This window comes from Musa acuminata, chromosome BXJ2-2, assembly GCF_036884655.1.
Source record: "Musa acuminata AAA Group cultivar baxijiao chromosome BXJ2-2, Cavendish_Baxijiao_AAA, whole genome shotgun sequence".
In the NCBI taxonomy this organism is placed as follows: domain Eukaryota; kingdom Viridiplantae; phylum Streptophyta; class Magnoliopsida; order Zingiberales; family Musaceae; genus Musa; species Musa acuminata.
In genome coordinates, this window is record NC_088339.1 from 14,184,478 (window position 1) to 14,195,793 (window position 11,316).

The window sequence follows — 11,316 nt, forward strand, 5'->3', positions numbered from 1 at the left end:
AGCACTAAGAGGGGGGGGGTGAATTAGTGCAGCGGAAATCTTTCAGCGATTAAAATCGAAAGCTGCGTTCGTTTGATAAAAACTAATTTGATGCAAAAGCCGATTCTAAGAATACTTATGATTAAGTGCAGTTTATGTCTAAACACAGTTTGCGTCTAAGCGCAGTTTACGCAGTTTGCGTCTAAATGCAGTTTGCGTCTAAATGCAGATTGCGTCTAAGCGCAGTTTGCGTCTAAGCGCAGTTTACGTCTAAGATCAGATTGCGTCTAAGCGCAGTGCAGTTTGCGTCTAGACGCAGTTTTACGTCTAAACACAGTTTTACGTCTAAACGTACTTTTACGTCTAAACGCAGTTTGTGTCTAAACGTAGTTTTACGTCTAAACGTAGTTTTATGTCTAAACGCAGTTTGCGTCTAAACGAAGTTTTACGTCTAAACGTAGTTTTACGTTTAAAAGTAGTTTACGTCTAAAACACAGTTTTAAAGGGATCTGAACTTAGAAACTTCGTTCGTAAAAGCGCAGAAGATAGTTTTGCAGAATCAAAATGTAAACTTAAACTGCAATGTATGAAAACACCGATTTACGTCTGAATGCAGATTCGGAAAGATCAGCACTTAGAAACTTGTTCGTAAAGGCGCAGAGAGCAGTAACTATGTAGGAGGTTTGCAGTAATGATAAAGTGCTCAAAATAAACACAAACCAGAGATTTAGAGTGGTTCGGTCAGTCTTGACCTACTCCACTTTTGGCTTCCTCCACCGACGAGGTCACCGACGTCAACTAGAGGCCTTCCTTCAATAGGCGAAGGCCAACTGCCCTTTTACAGATTCACTCCTTTTGATGGGCTCAGGAGACAACCCTTACAGGACCTTTCTCTCCTCTCTTTACAACTCAAGACTTGAAGAACAGAAAGAGGAGAACTTTAGGACTTTTCACAAAATTGAACTCTTAGAATCACAGAAAAGATCAAGAATTCGGTGTAGGTCTGTATCTTTTCAGTGTTGAATGGGTGGGGTATTTATAGGCCCCAACCCAATTCAAATTTGGAGCTCAAAACGATCAAATCCCGGAATTCCGGGATCAAGCGGTTGCACCTCTTGACTGGAGAGGTGCACCGCCTGGCAGAGCTCGAAGACTGAGCCCAGGCGGTTGCACCTCTGTGTCAGGGGCGGTTGCACCTCCTGAGTCTGGCTAGGAGACTGAGCCCCAGGCGGTGCCACCTCTTGACTGAGGCGGTTGCACCTCTCTGCCAGAGCTCGAAGACTGAGCTCAAGCGGTGCCACCTCTCTGTCAGGGAGGTTGCACCGCCCAGTCTAGCTCGAAGACTGAGCTCAGGCGGTGCCACCTCCTGGCTGGGGCGGTTGCACCGCCCAGTCTCGCTGGGAGGCTTAGCCCAGGCGGTGCCACCTCCTGGCCTAGGCGGTTGTACCTCCTGGTGCAATCAGGGTCCGAATGGTTAGCTCCACTCGGCCCAATTTCAGTCTTTCAAGGGCCCAATTGCCCCAAGATTAAGCTAATGGGATCACCTCCCATTTTCCAACTTAATCAATGTGCTAACTACGATTAGATCTAAGACAATTTCTGCAGCTTTGCTTCGGTGCGTCAATCGCTTCTTCCGGCGAGTTTCCGACGAACTTCCGTCAATCATCCGATGAACCCTCGGTGATGCTCCTGCGGACTTCCGACAAACTCCTGGACTTTGCGACGATCCACTTGGCGAGTTCCGACGAGCTTCGCTTGGCAAGCTTCTGGACTTCTCGGATCTGTTCTCGCAGAACCTCCGACGACCATCCGAACTTCCATCGAACTCTCGAACTCCCAACGTGATCATGAACTTGACTCCGGCGCAACTCCTGCTGCTTGTCTATCTTTCATCGTAGTTAATCCTGCACACTTATCTCAACACATAGATTAGACAACAAATGACAATTGACTTCATCATCAAAATCCGAGATTCAACAGGTAGTACCACCTAGTGTTAGAGTGACAAGTGATGGTATCGCCTAGTACTGGCGGTGGTACTGCCAGTACCCTAAAAATCTAGGATGAGATACTTTTTGGCTCTAATTTTGAAGCCATTAGGGTTTATAAATACCCCACCCTTTTTTGCATGAAAGGGCATGAAAGTATTAACATATTCTTGAATTCTTGGGGTGTTAAAGTGTTGTAAAAGTGAGAAGAGTCCTCCCCTCCCTCTCTTAGCCTTGTAAACATCCAAGAAATAGGATTGAGGCTTGTAAGGATTATCTCCTAAACCCAATAAAAGGAGAAAGAGCTATAAAAGGTGGTTGGTCTTTGCCTATTGAAGGAAGACCATTAGTGGACGCTAGGGACCTCGACGAAAGGGAATCCGAAGTAGATGTAGGTCACAATGCCCAAACCACTCTAAATTCTGGTTTGCATTTTGTTTTAAGCAATTTACCTTTACTGTAAACTACCTTAACTTCTTACTGCTTTCTCTATGCTCCCATATGTTTTCAAGTTAATATCTTTATGAAATGGTTCTCGTCGGAATTGGGTTTAATCGAAACGAAGATTTTTGAAACTGATTAATTTCTCCGCTGCACTAATTCACCCCTCCTCTTAGTGTCACTCTTAATCCTAACAAGGTAAGTGGGAGTACTATTACTTATTTGGTGCTATATATGGATGACATTCTGATTATTGGGAATGATGTAGGAATGCTCTCTACAGTAATGACTCGGCTATCTAGACATTTCTCCATGAAGAACTTGGGGGAAGCATCCAATATCTTGGGAATTCGAATATATAGAGATAAATCTAAAAGGATATATGACTTGTTCTAATCTAGGTACATAGACACGATTGTCAAATGGTTTGCAATGATAAATTCTAAGAGAGGTCTCATACCGATGAGACATGAGATATCGATTTCTAGGAGTATGTCCCCAAAGACTCTTGAAGAAAGGGTAGGTATGGATAGGATACCCTATGCCTTAGTGATAGAGTCTATCATATATGCTATGCTATATACCAGGCCTGATATCATGTATGCTCTGAATGTCACTAGTAGGTATCAGGTGGATCCAGGCTTGGAGCATTGGAAAAAAATAAAGTATATCCTAAAGTACTTAAGAAGAACTAAGAATCATTTACTAGTATATAGGGGAGTAGCCTCAGGGTTTAGAGTTATATGGATTCAAGTTTCCAATCTAATGTCGATGACAATAAGTTTAATTTAGGGTATGTGTTCCCCCTGAATGAAGGAGCAATATACTGGAAGAGTTCTAAGCAGTATACTGCTGACTTGAACATAGAGGCTGAGTATATTATTGCGATAGAGACAATAAAGGAGAGAGTCTGGATGATAAAGTTTATCATAAATCTGGGAGTCATGTTAGGCAGCGAGGAGTCGATTCCCTTATATTACGACAACTACGAGGTGATTGCTCAAATGAGGGAACCTAGGTCTCATCAAAAGTATTCTGAGGAGGTTCCAGCTTATTAGAGAGATTGTGGTCCGAGAAGATGTAGCAATGTAAAGAGTTCCATCCTAAGATAACATCGTATATCCACTAATAAAGTTGTTATCTCAGATTGTCTTTGAGCGTCACAAAGGTCTGATAGAGATCAGATACGTAGATGATTGGATTTAGGTCAAGTAAAAAATTACTAGTCATAGGTGCCCTACAAGCCAATCATGTGAGTGGCGACACGTGTGATATAGCACTCACTCTTTTTTATCATTATTATTATGATATTTTCTAACTTTATATTATTTATTGTATATATATATTGTGATGTTCGTGGATCTGTGCAATGGAAATTGGATCATGATGAGATCATGATAATGAGATCAATTCGCCTTTAAACATAGACCCTAAATAATCTCGGTCATAGGTCACTCGAGAGGGACATCAAGGTGACCAAATAGACTAGAGTGTTGTATATCTATTCGTATGATGGAGGTAATTGATCTCATAGCTATTTGTGTGGGGATGTTAGGGATATAGTGCAGGTGTTCATTGGAAAATGAGTTAACTAATTGATCTACTCACGGAATGTTAAATAGTTAATGATACCTTATTTTTAGACAATGATTATGTCATTCTAGTAGTGTATATAGTCCTTAGACTTGAGATACCAAGGATGTCCTATATGAGTACTCTATTCTTTAATATCGGACTTATAGGTCTGAAAGTTTTAGATATAGTACAATGAGTTATCAGGAGTGATAACCAACTTTACGAGGGCTATTGAGTATCGATAGAGGATCATCCGCTCTCGGTGTTAAGAGAGGAATATCCTATATATTATTATGAGAGGAATATCTTATATGTTCTTGCTTAGGCAAATCCCTGGCTAGGGTCATTTGGATTAAGAGAGAAAGAGTTGTTGGGAAATCTAATGGGCGACATCACATACGTAGTGGAAGAACATAAAAATAAAATCCCCAATTCCCAAAGATGTGTTCGTCTTCGTGTAAATATTGGTGTGAGAAATCCACAAAATAGAAAACTATGTATATTAAAGATTGTGTTACCTTGGGAGATCGTATATCCCTGAATCCCTACAGATCTCTAGGAGGGATTGAAGGAGGTTAAGGGCCCTCCTCTCTTGCGGTGATCCACACAATAGGGTTGCGACGACCCTCCTCAAAACTTTAGGCCTACTCTAAGGAAGATAGAGGAGGAGAATAGGAGAAGGCAACAAAAAAGGCTTTAGCCTATGAACCACTAGTTCCCTCCTATTTATAGAGGTCACTTGTCAACTTAACCCTTATGGATCATGCCTTATTAGGTATTAGATCTCCATCCAACTACCAAAACCTCTTAAATTAGTGGATCTTTATCTAATAATCTCTTATTGGCTCTTATTGGATCTCATCCATAGGATCTAATAATTCAGGGGCTTATTGGATATCCAATAAGATAGGGGCTCTGGCGGATATCTCATATACGAACTGTTATGAACGAGTCGGCACTAAGAGGGGGGGGGGGGGGTGACTTAGTGCAGTGGTAAAAACGTTAGTTTAAGAAAATCCCTTTCGTACAATAAAATCGATTTCGAAAATGCTTAACTTTCAAAGCAATAAGAAGGCAGCTTGTAGTTAAAGTAAAATGCTCAAAGGAAATGCAAACCAAATTTTTATAGTGGTTCGGTCGTCATGACCTACATCCACTCCAATGATTCCTCTTCCGTCGAGGCCACCAGCATTCACTAATGGTCATCCTTCAATAGGCGAAGACCAACCTCCTTTTTACAACCCTATTCTCCTTTTGTAGGCTTAGGAGAGAATCCTTACAAGTCTCATACCTCTCTTGAATGATCTCAAAACTTAAAAAGGGAGGAGGAGGACTCTAACACTTTTATACCCCAATAACTCAAGATTATATCTATCCTTTTCGTGCCCTTTTATGCAAAAAAGAGTGAGATTTTTATAGGCCCCAATGGCTTCAAAATTAAAGTAAAAAAGTATCACATCCTCGGACTTCGGGCTACTAGCGGTACCACCGTCGTTATTGGGCAGTATTATCGCCGTTGGTCTAACACTTGGTGGTACCACCGCCTGACAGGGGTAGTACCATCGCTGGCAGGATTTACTACTGGTGGTACCATCATCCAATCTGGGTGGTACCACCACCTAGACAACCCGGGACATTATCTCTCAACCGGTGCCACCGTCGGCCCTAGCGGTGCCATCATTGGCTGGGCTTGCAAGTGCTGAATGAGCTATTCAATCTAGCCCAATTCAACCTTGTTAAGGGCCCAGATAGCTCCTAATTGAGTTAGTAGGATTATCTCCTAATGCTAACTCCAATTATGTGCTAACTACGAAATTTAAGGCATACAATAAGCTAAATAAGTCCGGTTTCTTCCAACGAGCTTTCGACGATCTTCCGGCGAACTTCCGATGATCTCTCGGTAATGTTCCGATGGACTCCCGGCAATCTCCTAGACTTCATGACGATCTTCTTGGTGAGTTCCAATGAGCTTCTTTGGCAAGCTCCAGGACTTCTCGATCAATTCCGGCAGAACTTCCGACGAACGTCCAGACTTTCGACGAACATCCGGACTTCCGACGAACTCTCAAACTCCCAATGAAATCATGTTTTTGACTCCGGGACTTTATTATACTTGATGCCTTGCTATCATAGTTAATAGGCATACATAAAACACACTTCAATCTAGATAATTATTACTAAGCATGAATCATATTATCCGGCATGTTATTAGTCCATCGATGCTTCATCCGATTCTTCGACATATCATCCTCTGTTGCGGCCTATTGCCCAATCGGCCATTTGACCTCTGCAACTCTAATATCATTAGTGCAATATCTGCTCTTCTTGGCCTGATGTTCGAAACCATGGCCCGAAGCCTTCTGTCGATACATCGACCGATCCTTCGATGCGACGTCCAATCTTTTGACATGTTTTTCTTCGGCTAAATATGATTATTTCTGTTTTAATTATCTCTCCCTGATTGAAGCTTCCTGTATCACTCAAAACACAGATCAAATCATAAACACTTATTAATTGGTTTCATCATCAAAATCCGAGATTCAACAATCTCTTCCTTTTTGATGATGACAGCCAATTGATGACATAGTTAACCTTAACTCCCCCTATCAATATGCCATATTGATAGAACTCTTGAAATAAAAAATCCATGCAATATATTATCATAAACTTATGCATAACATTATCATACTTCTCCCCCTTTGTCATCAACAAAAAGGAGAAGTTCAACTATCAAGTGTTTGAGATATTACAGTTCAAATCATTGCATTATAAATATAATCTTCAGTTTTATCATCATGGAAGCTAGCAAAAATTTGATTTTTGTAAGTTTGTAAATTTTGCTATATGTGCATGTTTTGCTTCTTGAGATAGGCATGATAGCACTATAGCTTCTCTTGGTGATGTTCAAGATAGCAAGTTCTTTCTTCTTTTTGAGAAGTGCAAGCTAGCAATTTTGCTTCCTTTGCAATGTTCAAGCTAGCAATTCTAACAAGTTTTACATCAACCAAGCTAACAAATTTTACACAATGCAAGCTAGCAAATTTTACAAGTGTTACTTCTCTTTGATCGTATGAAGGCTAGCATGTTTTTGAAAAAGAATGCAAGATAGTAAGCTAGCAAGATAGCAATGCATCATTTTATAATATGTGAGCTAACATTGAGATATTCAAGAAAGCAACTTTTGCTTCTTGAAATATGTAAGTTAGCAATCTTTACTTTTCTAGCTTACTTTTACATCTTTGAATTATGCAAGCTAGCAAATCTTTCTCTTTTGAGATGTGCACACTAGCAATTCTTTCTCCCCCTTTGTCATTGGCAAAAAGAAGTGAATAATAATACAATGGTGCAATTCATCAATTTTTAAATTATAAGAAAGATAAAGTGTCATTCTTTTTATAATATTCCATAATTGAGATAAACCTTGAATTTAAGTTAACGTAATTTTAATCATGATTCATATCAAATGCAATACATTATATTCATCATCATAAGGAAGTCATAATTACTGCATGAATCATTCTGAGTCATAGATATTTCACATCATGATGGTATCAATTTGTCAAATTACATCCTACCATACATGATCATAACTTCTCCCCCTTTTATTATTGTAAACAAGAAAGAAGAAGGGAAGAACATAATGGTGTAAAATATTTCAATCATTATAAGACATACAAGTCATAAATACAAAGAAATCATGTCATGAAAGATAAGACCATTTGAATACAAAAAGTCATGATTCAAATAGTAAATCTCTTCTTTAAATAAAATACAAAAAAAAAAATCGTAGGACTAAAAAGAAGAGATATTGATTCAAAAAATCTTAAGTAATTCCAAGAAACCAAGATTATGATTTTGATAAAATTTATTCAAATTTAAATCATCAAAATAATCAAAATCTCAACATTTCTTTCACGAGATTCAAAATGGCATAAATAATTTTATTGGTATCTTAGTGAAAAATCGATAAGATAGAGAAAAAGGAAATTTTTAAGAAAAATGCTTTCCTCCTTTTGTTTCAACTTATTGATTGATTTCATACATGCATGTTCTTTTCTTTCAAACCCATGCATCATTCATTAACACCAAAAAAGAACTTTCAAAAGATTACAAAAATTATCATGAATAAATTCGAAATATAAACTCGTTAAGCATGCTTTCAAATCATCATTACATTTTCATTAAGACATCAAGCATGGTTTCAAAACATTTAATATTTTCATTACATCATTAAACATGTAGTTTTCATAATCATTTTCAAAATTAGCTAGAAAAGGAAAAGCATGATCCCCAATTTTTAGTATTTTCATTTCATTAATAAACATATAATTTTTTAAAAAATAATTTTTTTTAAACTAAATTAAAAATAACTCATGAAAAGCATCATATAATTTCAAAATAAACTAAGGAGATTTTTGATTACTTTATTATCGAAAGCTATTAAGGCGTAGTTTGCCACCTCGCCTTTTTTGGTTTGTTCTTCATCAGTTTTCTCCTTGTCATCGGATAAGCTTGATTCATTCCAAAGTTCTTCCCTCTTCGTGCGTTCATAGTAAGTAGTTACATTCTTTTTGTTATTTAATTTTTATTTCATTAACTTTTTAAATTTCATAGTGAGGAGTTCAAGGTCACTATCACTTGAGCTTATGCTCGAGTAGTCTTCAATTGTTCTAAGTCTAAAATCCTTCCTGTTCTTTGGAAGGTTGTCCTCAAGTTTGTTTTGTGCCACATTGATCATTTTGTAGGTCATTAAAGACCTAATTAGTTCTTCGAGTGGAAGCTTGTTTAAGTCTTTTGCCTCTTGTATGGTAGTTACTTTTGAATCCCAATTCTTATGAAGAGAACGTAAAATTTTTTTACAAGTTCAAAATCTGAAAAACTTTTACCAAGTACTTTTGAACCATTGACGACATTAGTAAAATGGGTGTACATGTCCTCAATGGTTTTGCTTGGTTTCATATGAAACAATTCGAAGTCATGTATTAAAAGATTAATCTTTGAAACCTTTACTCTACTAGTGCCTTCGTGTGTGGTTTCAAGAATGTTCCAAATATAGAAAGCCGTTTCGCACATAGAAATTTGATTGAATTCGTTTTTTTTCTAAGGCACAAAATATAGCATTCATAGCTCTAGCATTTAAAAAAAAAATCTTCTTCTCTAAATCATTCCATTCATTCATTAGTTTAGAAGATTTTTTAAAGTCATTTTCAATAATACTCCATAAATTTAAATCCAAAGAAAGCAAGAAAACACTCTCATTTAAGTTTTCCAATATGTGTAGTCTATCCCATTGAACAAGAGAGGATGAATAAGAGAGTGACCATCTTGAAAGTCAAAAAGAGTCATTTCTCTTGGGTGTTAAACCAAATGAGAAATTATGATGCTCTGATACCAACTGTTAGGAATGAGTCGGCACTAAGAAAGGGGTTGAATTAGTGCAGCGGTAAAAATGTCAATTTAAGAAAATCCCTTTCGTATGATAAAACTGATTTCAGAAATGCTTATCTTTGAAAACAATAAGAAGGCAACTTATAGTTAAAGTGCTCAAAGGAAATGCAAACCAGATTTTTATAGTGGTTCGGTTGTCATGACCTACATCCACTCCGTCGAGGGCACCGGCATTCACTAACGGTCTTCCTTCAATAGGCAAAGACCAACCTCCTTCTTACAACTCTATTCTCCTTTTGCAGGTTTAGGAGTGAACCCTTACAAGGCTCACACTTCTATTAAATGATCTCAAAACTTAGAAAGCGAGGAGGAGGACTCTAACACTTTTACACCCTAATAACTCAAGAATATATCTATCCTTTTCGTTCCCTTTTATGAAGAAAAGGGTGGGGTTTTTATAGATCCCAATGGCTTTAAAATTACAGCCAAAAAGTATCACATCCTTATATTTCAGGGTATTGGCAGTACCACTACCGTTACTAGGCGGTACTATCACCGCTAGTCTAACACTAGGCGGTACCACCACCTAACAAGGGCGGTACCACCATTGGTAGCATTCATAGCCAGTGATACCACCGTCCAGTCTAGGTAGTACCACTGCCCAGATAACCCAGGACACTATCTCCCAAGCGGTGCCACCGTCGGCTGGGCTTTCAGGTGCTGAAAGGGCTATTCAATCCGGCCCAATTTAGCCCTCTTAAGGGCCTAGTTGGCCCCTAATTGAGTTAGTGGGATTATCTCCGAATCCTAACTCTAATTATGTGTTAACTATGAAATTTAAGACGTATAATAAGCTAAATAAGTCTGGTTTCTTCCAACGAGCTTCCGGCAATCTTCCAGCGAACTTTTGACGATCTCTCGGCAATGTTCCGATAGACTCTCGGCAAGCTCCTAGACTTCACGATGATCTTCTTGGTGAGTTTCGATGAGCTTATTTGGTAAGCTCTAGGACTTCTCGATCAATTCCAACAAAACTTTCGATGAATGTCCGGACTTCCGATGAACTCTCGAACTCCCAACAAAATCACGTTCTTAACTCCAAAACTTCATTTTGTTTTATGCCTTGTTATTATATTTAATCCTGCATACATAAAACACACTTCAATCTAAACAATTATTACTAAGCATGAATCATGTTGTTCTGCATGTCATTGGTCCATCGACGCTTCATCCGATTCTTCGACGCATCATCCTCTCTTGTGGCCTATTGCTCAATTGGCCAATTGACCTCCACAACTCTGATATCCTTGGTGCAATATCAGCTCTTTTTGGCTCGATGCCTGAAACCATGGCCCGAAGCCTTCTGTCAATACATCGTCCGATCCTCCAATGTGATGTCCAATCTTCTAATATGTTTTTCTCTGACCCAACATGATTCTTCCTACTTTAATTATCTCTCCTTGATCAAAGCTTCCTGTGTCACTCAAAACGTAAATCAAATCATAAATATTTATCAATTAGTTTTATCATCAAAATCCGAGATTCAACATGAACCTCTATTCATCGCATCGCCTACCATATGTATATGACCCTCTAGGCCCAATATTGAGCTAGCCATGAGTCATACGTGTCAGAACTCCTTCTAGCTCAGTGAATTATTATCTCTATAATAATTCACTTAACTCAACGATTGCGAACGTACTAGGCCACTACGTCGTAGTCCCCAAACGATACAAGGGAATCCAATTCATTAGACCTATCTATCCTTAGTTGTCATGTATCTATAGTCTCTCATCCATCTAATATCCTAGAGACCATATACCGGGCATGGTACTATCAGATCTATATGGTTTCTACTCAAGTCTCTCTTTAATTGGATTCTCTCAGATAACTCTTTCTCTCTCAATCCGAATGACCCTGGCCAATGATTTGTTTAAGCAAGAAC